Source organism: Amblyomma mixtum, chromosome 1, assembly GCF_055824585.1.
Source record: "Amblyomma mixtum isolate Tamu chromosome 1, ASM5582458v1, whole genome shotgun sequence".
Lineage (NCBI taxonomy): Eukaryota > Metazoa > Arthropoda > Arachnida > Ixodida > Ixodidae > Amblyomma > Amblyomma mixtum.
The window spans coordinates 234,703,998-234,716,625 of record NC_143012.1 but is presented as its reverse complement, the minus strand read 5'-3'; the positions used below and the strand labels follow the sequence as shown (position 1 = coordinate 234,716,625).

The window sequence follows — 12,628 nt, the reverse complement described above, 5'->3', positions numbered from 1 at the left end:
ACACGCACGCACAGAGACGCACCGGCGCGGTCCCGAAGCCCTCCGGAAAACACGGCGTTTATCCACGCTGCAGGAGGCAAGTGGCCAGCTAGGGAAGCGGGCGCGCTTTTGCCCCCGCAGCCCCGGAGACTCCTGTCCTGCGACGGAACCCCCCCGGCGACACAGTCAAGCGCCGATGTCCCAGCGGGAGAGAGAAGTCCCCACTCGGGGGAGAGGCAGCCCCTCCACCCCCTTTTTTCGTTGACAATTCAGCCCCCCCTTTTCAAACGTAGGCGCGGCGGCCCCCCACCCCTGCAAAGAGGCGGTGTTCGAAAGGCGGTGCTGGCGGCGACCGCGCGCGGCTCCCATTGGAGCGCCGCTGTAATGAGATGCTTCGTTTGCAGGGCGTGTCCGCCGCATGTCGTGGAGAGGGCGAGGGCTGACGTCACGCCCGCACGCAGCGCTCCATTGGTCCGAGGCGGCGATTATCTGAGCCGACAGCGTCGGCGGCCGAGCGCGACAGAGCGGGGCGACCGGCGAGTTCGGGTCGGCGAGTTCGGGCGTGAAAGCCGTTGGGCGCGGGCCGCTGTCTCTGGCCAAGCGTGCGACGCTCTTCCCACGGCCCCGGAAAATTCGCGGCCGCCGACCGGAAGGGGGGTCCGAAGCGACGACCATGGGCGCGGCGGCGGCGGGGCGGCCACGGCTCGGCTGAGACGACCAGGCCCCGCTGCGTGGTGGCGGCTCTCGCCCGCTGTCGTCTGCTACGCCCCCACTACTGTACGCCAGGTGAGCAGACGACGGCCCTTCTTTTCTGCGGTGGCGTGACCCCCGGCCGGCCGATGGCATGACCCTTGCCTCTTTTGTGTGGGGTGGCGCGGTGTCGATACCGCCCCCAAAGTTGCGATCAGCTGTTTTTGTACAGAACTGCGGTTCGCACGGTTGTGCTTTTTCGACAATGCGCTTTGCACGTGGACACGCGGTAATTGCCGTGAATTCGCGTTACTAATGTGATGCGTAAGCTTTCCGGTCATTCACGTCACACGCCGCCAGCCGATTGTGCTAGTGGACCGTCATCCTTAGACCGTCCAAACAGATTTAAGTCCGACTACAGTTATATATGGCTGCATATATCAACATACTTTTTTGCAAATGATTTGCGAGTTAATCTGTACTTCGGACTGCATCAAAATTTGCAGCGTCCGGAGTCCATAAGAGTGCACGCAGATACAAAGCGGAGCATTCAATGAATGAATGGTTATGGTCCTCGGCTGCTGACACGAAAGACGCGGGTTCGATCCCGGCCGCGGCGGTTGAATTTCTTTGGAGGAGAAATTCTAGAGGCCCGTGTACTGTGCGATGTCAGTGCACGTTAAAGAACCCCAGGTGGTCGAAATTTCCGGAGCCCTCCACTACGGCGTCTCTCATAGCCTTAGCCGCTTTGGGACGTTAAACCCCATAAACCAAACCAATGAATGAATGCGAGGTGTCGGGCACGGGCAGTGCTCGTGGGTCTAATGGAGGCATGCCTGCAGTTTGCCATCCCCTCTCCCCTTTGTATGCAGCCAGGGCTTCATCCTCATTCATTCGCGTAAAAGGGTGTCGTCGAGTATGAGCGCATTAAAACTCAGCTCTTTCCGCGGCCGCGCACTAAGTGGAGACGGGGCTACGCTTCCATTTGCTGATTACACGCCGGGCCAAATTGTTTCCTCTTCGCGCGCACTCCATCATAGCCGGGTCTGAGCTGTCATGCAGGCCGAACGCTTCCGAGGTATACGCGCGCCGCCCGCGACCGACTTTATATATTCTCCCCCGTTTGCGGACGGCTTCATCAGTCTGGTGTTCAGCCTCTGACACATGCAGGCAAGCGCGCGAAGGTGCGAGAGAGCGATGACGCGTTCGAAGGCTCATCCGTTTAACTTCGCGTCAGCCCGTGTCCGCATATTTTAAACTTTGTACATGTATCGCGTGTCTGCGGAGCTTGTTTAGGACGTGAGCACACGTACAAAATCGTGATTAATAAATAGCTCGCGGTTGCAAGATAAACTCATGACCACCGCTTCCCCGCACCCTGGTCTCCTCTCCTCCACAATCTTTCCCCTTAACCACCCTCGCCCGGGCTAAATGATCTTGTGCGTCGTGTTCTTTCTGCATATACTTTTGCGACTGTCGTGCGCTCATGTCTTGTTTAAGGGCGTCGCGGCTACAAATGCAAAAAAAACGGAAGCAAGCGAAATAGAAGAGTTACAGGAGGGCAAGCGATGAGCGGCAGACGACGTTAATGAGTATATCCAGTTGCGCCTTGCGAGCCCTTTAAGGTCTTCATCCAGCGATGATGAATCACGTATGCGTAATTCATTGCAGACGTACCCTCGCACGCGCGGAAATGTTCATTTGCATGTTTGTCCGCTCAGCTTCTGCAATCCCACTTTTGGTTAATTGTTTTCATTGTATACTCCAAATATGAGATTGTTACCTTCATATATGGCTACATACAGACCCTTACTGAACAATGCGCTGCACGACACAATGTGTTTTTTCCTATAAACCACGCTTTTGCGGCAACTCGCATTTGCCGCTTTCTATGTAGCGCACTCCATAGTGTATGTGCTCCTCCTTACGAATTTTCTCTTTTTTTACACAAGCACCAGGTCTTGACCCTAATTTTGTGATGTGGATATGTGTATTGTTCTGTGTCGTATGCGCAGAGCCTTAAGTCGTGGCCCATAAGTCTTGCACGCGAGACAGGAATTTGCGCGATGGTGATGTTTCTGCGACCCTCAACATCCGCATCCTTTCTTTCTTTCCCCTGCCTCCATGCACTTCCTCCCGATTATATTCTTATCTCTTTCATTATTGTGTTTTCCTTTGTTATTAAATATGTTTGGTGTGCGACTGTCACATGCGTATCATGTGACTATACATATCTGTTAGTTGCCGCCGCGGTGGCTCAGCGGTTATGGTGCTCGGCTGCTGACCCAAAAGACGCGGGTTCGATCCCGGCCGCGGCGGCTTGAATTTCTTTGGAGGAGAAATTCTAGAGGCCCGTGTACTGTGCGATGCCAGTGCACGTTAAAGAACCCCAGGTGGTCGAAATTTCCGGAGCCCTTCACTACGGCGTCTCTCATAGCCTGAGTCGCTTTGGGACGTTAAACCCCATAAACCAAACCAAACCAAACCAATATGTTATAGCGGGACAATCTTTAGGGTCAAGCAACCCTGAGCTACCATGTGTCACGTGTTGGCGGCTTCCCCGCAGTCTGTACCCTGCCACCAGCAATAAAGGACGTAACATATAATTGGCGACGAGGTAAAAATGGCAACTGCGCTGGGCACGATTGGGGAATTCGTTCCAACAGAGGCGACGTCTTGGCCCTTGTATTTGGAGCGCCTCGAATTTTTCTTTCAAGCAAACGACATCGACGGTAACGAGAAGAAGCGAGCAACGCTCTGCAGCGTTTGCGGCCCAGCAACGTATGCCATCGTTCGCTCCCTTTGTTCTCCGGATGCGCCGTCGGCCGTGGCCTACGATGAGATCGTCAGGCGTCTCTCAAACCACTTCTCGCCGCGACCGTCGGTGACAGTACAGCGTTTCAAGTTTGGCACACGTCAACAGCAGCCCGGTGAGTCAATTGCCGACTACATCGCAGAATTGCAACGTCTCTCGGAACACTGCGATTTCGGTGCGTCGCTCGATGACATGTTGCGCGACCGGCTAGTGTGCGGGGTGCGAAGCGAGACCCTTCAGCGTCGGTTGCTGGCGGAGCCGGAGCTTACGTTTGCTACAGCTCGGGAGAAAGCCATTGCAATGGAATCTGCGCAGCGACAGACCGAGCAAATTCGCGGCAGTGCCGCATCGTGTGAAGTTGGCAGCGTGAGCGGGCAGCGTTTCGACCCGTGTGTTGCGAAGGTCTCTGCGCCAGTGACAGCCAAGGAGGGTACCCATAAGCAGGCTGGTTCGCCTGGAAGCACAAGCGTATGTTTCCGCTGCAAGGGTGCGCATTCGCCAAGCAGTTGCCCATTCATGAATATGCAGTGCCACTTCTGCAAGCAACGAGGGCACATAGTGAGAGCATGCAGGAGGAAGGCGGCAGCTCGCGCTTCGGCTGAACCCAACTCTCAGAACAAAAAACGGGCCAGTGGAGGCCGTCACAAGAATGCTGCGTCGGACGTTTACGACGTGTTCGTGCTGTCTGGTGAAGAGCCAGCCGTGAGAGTGGAAGTGCGCGTCAACGGAAGTCCCCTAGAGATGGAGGTGGACTCTGGTGCAGTGTGTTCAGTCATCAACGACCGGACTATGCAGAAGCTGCGAATATCGAAAAGGGCGTTGCGCCCAAGTACTCTTCATCTCCGAGCTTACAATAACAAGGAACTACGAGTGTTGGGTGAACTGACCGTGAAGGTGGAATTCAAGGGGCAGGAACATCGCCTGCGATTGGTGGTGGTTAAGGGTGCTAGTATCGGACTTCTCGGTCGGGACTGGTTCAAGTCTTTGGGAATAAGTCTGAGTGGTGTTCACAGTGTGTACGAGCCGAGTCGAACTGGCAGTAGGGGAACAACCGCCTTGCTCAAGAAGTATTCTTCAGTCTTTGAGCCTGGACTTGGGACAAGTAAAGGGCCTCCTGTACGCATAGAGGTGAACCCGGCAGCTCCGCCGCGATTTCTGAAGCCACGACAAGTACCGTTTGCATTGAGACCGAAGGTGGACGAAGCACTGGACAAGTTGGTGAGCCAAGGCATTTTCCAGCCTGTGCGGCACTCGAAGTGGGCAACACCTGTCGTTCCAGTTGTCAAAAAAGATGGATCGATAAGGATCTGTGGGGACTACAAGAGCACAGTCAATCGTGTAGTGCAGTGGGAGACGTATCCCCTGCCGACACCGGAGCAGCTGTTTGCCAGGCTGGCAGGTTGCTCGAAGTTTTCAAGGCTAGACCTCGGACAGGCGTATCAACAGAAGACTGTTGATGAAGAAACAGCTGACTTGTTGACGGTTACAACACATCGGGGACTGTTCCGCGTAACCCGTCTTCAATTTGGCGTGGCAGTGGCAGTGGCTATCTTTCAGAGGTACATGGAAGAACTGTTGCATGGAATTGATGGTGTTCTTGTGTTCTTGGATGACATCTTGATCGGTGGAAAGGATGAGGTGCAGCACAATGCTCGTTTACAAGAAGTGCTCAAAAGAATTCATGAAGACGGTCTGCGACTAAAGTTTGACAAATGTCAATTTGGTGTTGAGGAAGTGTGTTACTTGGGATTCCGTGTGAACTCTGCAGGTGTGCAGCCGACAGAAGACAAGGTGCGTGCTATTCACAAGGCCCCAGAGCCGACATGCAAAAGGGAACTTCAAGCCTTTTTAGGAGCTCTGAACTTTTACAACAAGTTTCTTAAAGGAGCAGCTCATGCCTTGAAGCCACTGTACCGGCTGTTGGACAAGGGTCGCGAGTGGCGTTGGATGGAAGCTGAGGCGGAAGCATTTCGCCAGGCGAAAGATCTGCTACAGTCATCACATGTTCTGGTGCACTATGATGTCAACAAACCCCTAGTGCTGGCCTGTGACGCATCCCCGTACGGACTGGGTGCTGTGTTGAGTCATGTGTGCGAAGATGGCAGCGAGAGACCGGTTGCATATGCGTCGAGAACTATGAGTGCGGCAGAACGGAATTATGCCCAGACAGACCGAGAAGCGCTCGCCATCGGCTTTGGCATAAAGAAGTATCATCAGTTTCTATATGGGAGACATTTCAAAATTGTGACAGACCACAAACCCCTCTTAGGACTGTTGCACCATGCCAAGCCCATTCCCCAGGTGCTATCACCACGGATGCTGCGTTGGACCCTCATGTTATCGGCTTATGACTATGAAATTGAGTATCGACCAGCGGAGAAGCTTTCCAATGCTGATGCATTCAGTCGTTTACCACTGAGAGCCAGTAGGGCAGAGGAAGAGGAGCAGCGTCTTTGGGAAGTAGGGATGCTGGAAATGGCGCCGGAAGTAGCATGGAACTCTAGGAAGGTGGCAAGGTTCACGTCAAGGGATAAGCTGTTGGCTAGAGTCTGCAATTGGGTGCAGCATGGGTGGCCAGAGGGTAAGCTGCCAGAAGAGTTTGCAGCGTTTGTGAGCCGCAAGCATGAACTGTCGGTGTACCAAGGTTGTTTGCTGTGGGGCAGTCGTGTGGTCATTCCAGAGCCAGCTCGACCGTATGTCATGGACATTCTTCACACAGCTCATCCAGGAATTGTCAAGATGAAGGGGCTTGCCAGAGGAGCCGTGTGGTGGCCAGGAATCGACAGAGATGTTGAGCAGAAGGTGAGAGACTGTGCACGTTGTCAGGAATCCAGGTCTGCGCCAGCAGCTGCAAAGATTCACCCTTGGGAATTCACCAAGCGTCCTTGGACAAGACTACACATCGATTTTGCTGGGCCCTTCCAAGGCAAAGTTTTCCTCATTGTGGTGGACTCTCACTCAAAGTGGTTGGAAGTGTGCCGGATGAATTCCATGTCGACAGCTACAGTTTGTGCGAAGCTTCGTTTCCTTTTTGCTACCCATGGCATTCCAGAAACTGTTGTTTCTGATAATGGCACTGCCTTTTGTTCGGAGGAGTTCAGAGACTTCATGTGCCGGAATCAAATCCGACATGTGACCGTTGCCCCATATCACCCTTCTTCGAATGGTCAAGCAGAACGCATGGTGCGCGAAACCAAGGGAGTACTCAAGCGAATGGTTGGAGGCGATATCGACACACGTCTGGCTAGGTTTTTAATGACCCAGCATATCCTGCCTCATGCTACAACAGGCAAGAGCCCGGCCGAATTGCTAATGGGCAGGAAACTTTCAACTGTGTTAGAGCGTCTGCATCCTGACCTGCAGTCCAGTGTGCAGCAGAAACAAGAGCAGGTGATGCAGCGCCGTAGCCAGGCAGTGCGACTGTTTGATGTGGGGGATCGAGTGTTTGTGCGCAACTATCTCTATGGGCCCAAGTGGTTGCCGGGCATTGTGGATGCTGTCACAGGACCAGTGTCGTACTTGGTCGTCACCAAGGACGGTCGTCGATGGAGACGTCATGTTGACCAACTCAGAAGTCGTTCTGCCAGCTACGCATTGGACAGTTTCGCTTCTGGGATGTGTGAAGAGGAGGAACCGCTGGTTGCTTCCCCGGCAGGGTGTTCCGGGCTTGGCATTCCTTCAAGCCTAGAGGACCCTGGAAGACGGGACCAAGGAGAAAGACTGGAGGAGGCTGCAGCGCCCAGTACCGAATCTGCTTCCTGTGGTGAGGACCGTGAAGCGAGTGCTTCCCTTCAAGTCCAGCGACCACAGCGCCAACGCAGCCGCCCTGCGTATCTGAAGGACTTCGTGACGTAGGGGGGAGGAGTGTTATAGCGGGACAATCTTTAGGGTCAAGCAACCCTGAGCTACCATGTGTCACGTGTTGGCGGCTTCCCCGCAGTCTGTACCCTGCCACCAGCAATAAAGGACGTAACACAATATCTGTTAGTGTACACACAGCATGCAACAGGAATTAATGTTGCTCTGTCTACAGCGTGAACCCACTCATGTGGTTCCTCACCCCGTACGGGCTATATTGTAACATTCATTCCGCGTTTTAGGGCAGAGCTGCTGTGCAGTTCTCTAGTTAGTCTAACATTACACGCATCCTGTACGCAAGGTATTGGTCATCCGTATTCTTATGCAATCCTCAAGTATGCTTGACCCTTGACAAAGTGAGAAAACAAACAGTCGATTTGCTTATGAAGAGACAGAGTGATTCATATTTTGTTTTTCATTCTTATTCTGACAGCATTAAAAAGGAAGATAATTAATATCCGTGGTTGCTCATGGATGTAATGTTATGGTGCGTTATCGGAAGTCCTCATTACTTGTAAATGTGTGCCAAGAAAGTCAAGGAGACAGGCTCTTATATAAATGTGTGGCTCGGCAGCATAGTTATTTCGCATCTGACGTTCACCAATCAATCAGAATTTCAAGAATTTGCATTGGGGCAAAGACGATAACGCCAGTTAAGTAGCATGTGTCGGCTCGACGTAAAGAAGTACACTTCACAGGACTGCACACCGTGCAACAGCAAGAACATTGCAATGCAAGGTTTTTTTTTTACTCTCCTATACGCTGAACACTTGACGGTAGTATAAATATGCCTGCATATAAAAGCAGATGTATGTCAGCATATACCCATGGCCGAACAAGATGTTTGTATTGGAATATGCTTTGCGGTTCTCTACATGACAAAACTCCTCAAGTTCGATGTTCACTGCGATTACCGGCAACTCCATCCTTTCGAGGGCTAAATACGTTGGGGAGCTTGCCATAAAGGCCAGTGTTTAGCGAAGCCATAAGTGGAGAACTTCGGGGGCTCACATATGCCACAGAAGTTACATTATTCGAAGCAATTTGAAGCGAGATTATGGAATGAACTGAACCATAAGGCTGAAAAGTGTAATGCAATAGTGTGCATGTTTGCGCGCGCGCGTGTGCGTGCCCCCACCGAGGGACTTGGAGGATACCAGGTGACGGTAGTGGTTGGGCGTCCTGTATATTGGTGGGTATCCGACGAAAACTTGACTCGGCGCCCAAACGACACCAACAAGTGCAAATGAGTGCCGCTCGGGTGCAGAACACGCACTTACACAAATTAAATTCACAAACTCATTTTGCCTTCACGTTTCAAGATTGGCATAGTAAAAGTGTAGACTATTTGTCTGTAACAGTTGGGACACCAATATCCCATGTCTTGCACAGCTCACTACACAAGTTCCTCTACTGCCTTCCATTCAGATGTATGGACACAGATTAGGACTAATGAACGCGCCTAACTGTATACGGCTTAGTTGATTTTTTTTTTCCTGGATAAAAAGAAGTCAATGTTAAAACGAAAGGTTATAGCACAGATGCACGACACAGACAGCTTATATACCGTTCCTTGACGCCTACATTTTCACGTGCATATGTCCGCAATATCGTTAGCGCCGAATGCGAAGCCCACTGCAGCACCGTAAGTCTACGAGCCCGGTATTGGTGGGGCACATAACGTCAAGGGGGGATAGGGGAGCATGCTATGAAACCTCCAAACATCGAACCTTCACCTCCCGCATTACCGTACATACAGCGCCCCTTTTCCACAATCGCTCCGCGGCCGCAATTGATACCGCCACCAAACCACTCCACGCGGAATATATAGATTTGTGACGCGTGCGCCATGGGCGATATGCGCTATACACGTGCAAGCACGCGAACGCAGGCACCGCTGAAAAGCGAAGATTGATGGCGACGTAAAGGGGAGGCTTGGGAACCGCGACAGTCGGACTTGGAGCTATAGCGTGTATGCATGCGTGCGTTCGAAGAAAAGTAGTGGGAAAAAAGGGACCCGAGGGGTGATGATGGCTGCGGGATCCGTTCCCGAAACCTTGAGAAACTATATAAATATATATCTGCGTGTACAGGGCTGCGTCCAACACGCGGCGCGAACATCAACGCACTCACCCGGATCACGTGTGCGTCGCAGCTTCAATGCAGCGAGCGATGTGCGTGCGGGGGGGGGGGGGGGGGGGGGGGGGGACGCGGGACGAAAGGTTGCCAGGGGGCGAGCTGGTTGCGGCGAGGGGCGATTGTGTGCGCTCCCGGGTGTTTGGAGGGGATCCGAGGTGAAGGGTGGTGAGAGGATGTCTCCCTTTCTATAATACTCCCAAGTTTTCGCATGCTTCCTCGTGATTGTCTCTGCCTTCGTGTTATGATGGGAAGGGTTTGTATGTTTTAGTGTTAGTAGGCAAAACTGACTGCAGTTCACCTCTTTTTTTCTTCTTTTTCCTGTCATCTTCTGTTCTTCTCTTTCCTCTCCTACAACTCTTTAAAGCTGCCCGCCTTGCTTCCCCATTTCAGACCCCATGGGGAAAGAACCGAGTTGCATGGTTGAGTCGAAACGTGGGATGCATTTAAAGAAAAAGCAAATTTGGATTTAAAAGGATCTTCGTTTACTCGTAGGTTAATTATTTGGAGGTTGCACTCTGTATATACACGGGGGCGTGTTGCAAGCGCTCGCTCCACAATTTCCGAATGTTAGCCAACAGCTGTCTAAATCATCCCGGCTCATATATGCTACGTCTTTCTAAACTCTCATACATGGTTCCAGAAACAGTGCATGACATCCTATTTGGATGTCTGGCGCAAAACTATCCGCTTCATTGAACGAGGAGTGAGAAAGTAAACTTTATTTAACTGCAACCCTATGGCATTGAACAGACATTATGCCAGAGTCGTCAATGCCAGCCGGTCCGTCAGGTGAAGATACAAAGCTCACCCCGTTGAGGCAGAACGGTCTGTGTAATAAGGGGGGGGGGGGGGGGGGGGGAGCATTCCCTTCTCCTCCTGCCCTGTTGCCCCTCGGGGAAGGAGGTGCTAATGGCGAAAGCTCTGCCGCACCCAACCGGATCCTTTATGTGTGCATCATCTCTATCTATAGGGTGCGTATAAACTGGCCGGCTTGCATAATCACTAACTATATTCATCACGACATCAGCACTACATTATTTGCTTTCATCCCGTCGAAAATAAGAGAAAAGCAAAGTCCCCCTCCAACCTCGCTCGACAACGAGAGGGAAAAAAAAATGACAATAATCCGCGCATGAGAATTTTGCCTGCTGCGGCACGGTCGCACACATATAGTAAGCTGACGGCGAGGAGCGCTGGCGGTCCTACCCGCGTTCGGTGGAATTCCGGAGGCCACTCGCGCCTTTTTCTTCGGAAGTTGTTCTCCGTTATCTTTTACTTTCTCAGGGCACTCCCCTCGCGACAAGTTGTCGCGTGTATATACGGACCCGAACGTTCTCTTCTTTTATATATTTATTTATTTTGTCGCTCGCTCCGAGACCGGGTCTCGAGTAGTGCGGAGGCGACAGTTGGTCAGTCGCCTCTAAATCGCTCCCTTATCGACAGCCGCATCGAAGCGCTGCTCCGGTCGGCGAGGAGAGGGGTGACGATGGGGGCAGTGAGCGCGCGCGCTTTGTCAGACGCCCCGCCGTAGTTGGGTGCAGCATTGCCCATGCCGCGCTGCGTAAAAGGAGAGCCCGCCGGGAGCCACAGACCGGATAGCTGCCTCCGCGAAGGCACGTGCTGTTGGTGAAAGCTTAGCAATGGTCTGATCAGCGAGGTATAACGGCTGCGCTATAGTGTATACAATGCAGTGTCTTGATGTTGAATGATCCTGCTTGCGCGTGGCTGTGCAGATCTAAGTGGAGCTCAACATAGGGCATTGTGTCTTCTGTTTCTCGTTTAAAGCTACAGGCGAAGCGTAGATTTCGAACACAATTTCTGAATGGAACTGCGCAGAAACAAGGGATGAATGGATTGGACAACACAGGCATTGAATGACACTCACTTGCAAGTCCACTGATGCGTGGGGTAGCCGAACTTGGGAAGAGTTCCGTGCGTGCATGCCCATGAGCGTATGACACTACCGGTGAATGCGTTTCGGTTTCAGTTGCGCTCGAATGCGCTCGGGGCCACGAACGGCTGAAGCAAGCTCCGTTCGACCATGTCGTCAAATGAACGATAACGATAAAATGCTGGGGCTTGGTTCTGCCCTACCCATAAATATTTATTGGTGAGCATAAGAACACCATAGCGCTCCACTTACAAAAAGTTTTAGACAGTCTATAGAGTGTAATAAGGGAGTAATTACTCATTGGCATCCACCCGAGCGCAGCCATACGGCTACAAAGGAAAGCTGTACAACTTTCTCAGAAACTTCGTAGTTAAAGAAAAATTCGTCCTGGTCCGGGGTTCGAACCCAGGACCACCGCTACACCGGAGCAGTCGCTCTACCAATTGAGCTAACCAGGACGGCAAGCTTATGGTAGGACGAGAGCGAATTGATCAATAACTCGAAGTGGGAACTGTGTTGGTCAAATGTTTAGGGGAATCCCCCAAGGTGGAGTAGATTTGTAATAAGGGAGTAATTACTCATTGGCATCCACCCGAGCGCAACCATACGGCTACAAAGAAAAGCTGTACAGCTTTCTCAGAAACTTCGTAGTTAAAGAAAAATTCGTCCTGGTCTGGGGTTCGAACCCAGGACCACCGCTACATCGGAGCAGTCGCTCTACCAATTGAGCTAACCAGGACTTTTTTTCTTTATTGTTGAGCTAACCAGGACGGCAAGCTTATGGTAGGACGAGAGCGAATTGATCAATAACTCGAAGTGGGAACTGTGTTGGTCAAATGTTTAGGGGAATCCCCCAAGGTGGAGTAGATTTGTTTTTTTTTCTTTAACTACGAAGTTTCTGAGAAAGCTGTACAGCTTTCCTTTGTAGCCGTATGGCTGCGCACGGGTGGATGCCAATGAGTAATTACTCCCTTATTACAAATCTACTCCACCTTGGGGGATTTCCCTAAACATTTGACCAACACAGTTCCCACTTCGAGTTATTGATCAATTCGCTTTCGTCCTACCATAAGCTTGCCGTCCTGGTTAGCTCAATTGGTAGAGCGACTGCTCCGGTGTAGCGGTGGTCCTGGGCTCGAACCCCGGACCAGGACGAATTTTTCTTTAACTACGAAGTTTCTGAGAAAGCTGTACAGCTTTCCTTTGTAGTCGTATGGCTGCGCTCGGGTGGATGCCAATGAGTAATTACTCCCTTA

At 51.9% G+C, this 12,628-nt stretch overlaps 1 protein-coding gene and 1 non-coding gene across 3 annotated transcripts in view; one reads left to right on the top strand and one right to left on the bottom strand.

Annotated features, from left to right (window-relative positions):
- The first annotated feature begins 487 nt into the window (after positions 1 to 487).
- LOC149371158 (paired box protein Pax-6-like) overlaps positions 488 to 12,628 on the top strand; it is a 59,362-nt gene continuing 47,221 nt past the window's right edge. For both annotated transcript variants that reach the window (XM_089564713.1, XM_089564710.1), the window contains exon 1: positions 488 to 765. The gene's annotated coding sequence lies outside the window, so the exon portion shown is untranslated. The remainder of the gene's footprint in view (positions 766 to 12,628) is intronic.
- On the bottom strand, positions 12,038 to 12,111 carry TRNAI-GAU (transfer RNA isoleucine (anticodon GAU)). Its single transcript has one exon. It is a non-coding gene; the product is annotated as a tRNA-Ile (tRNA).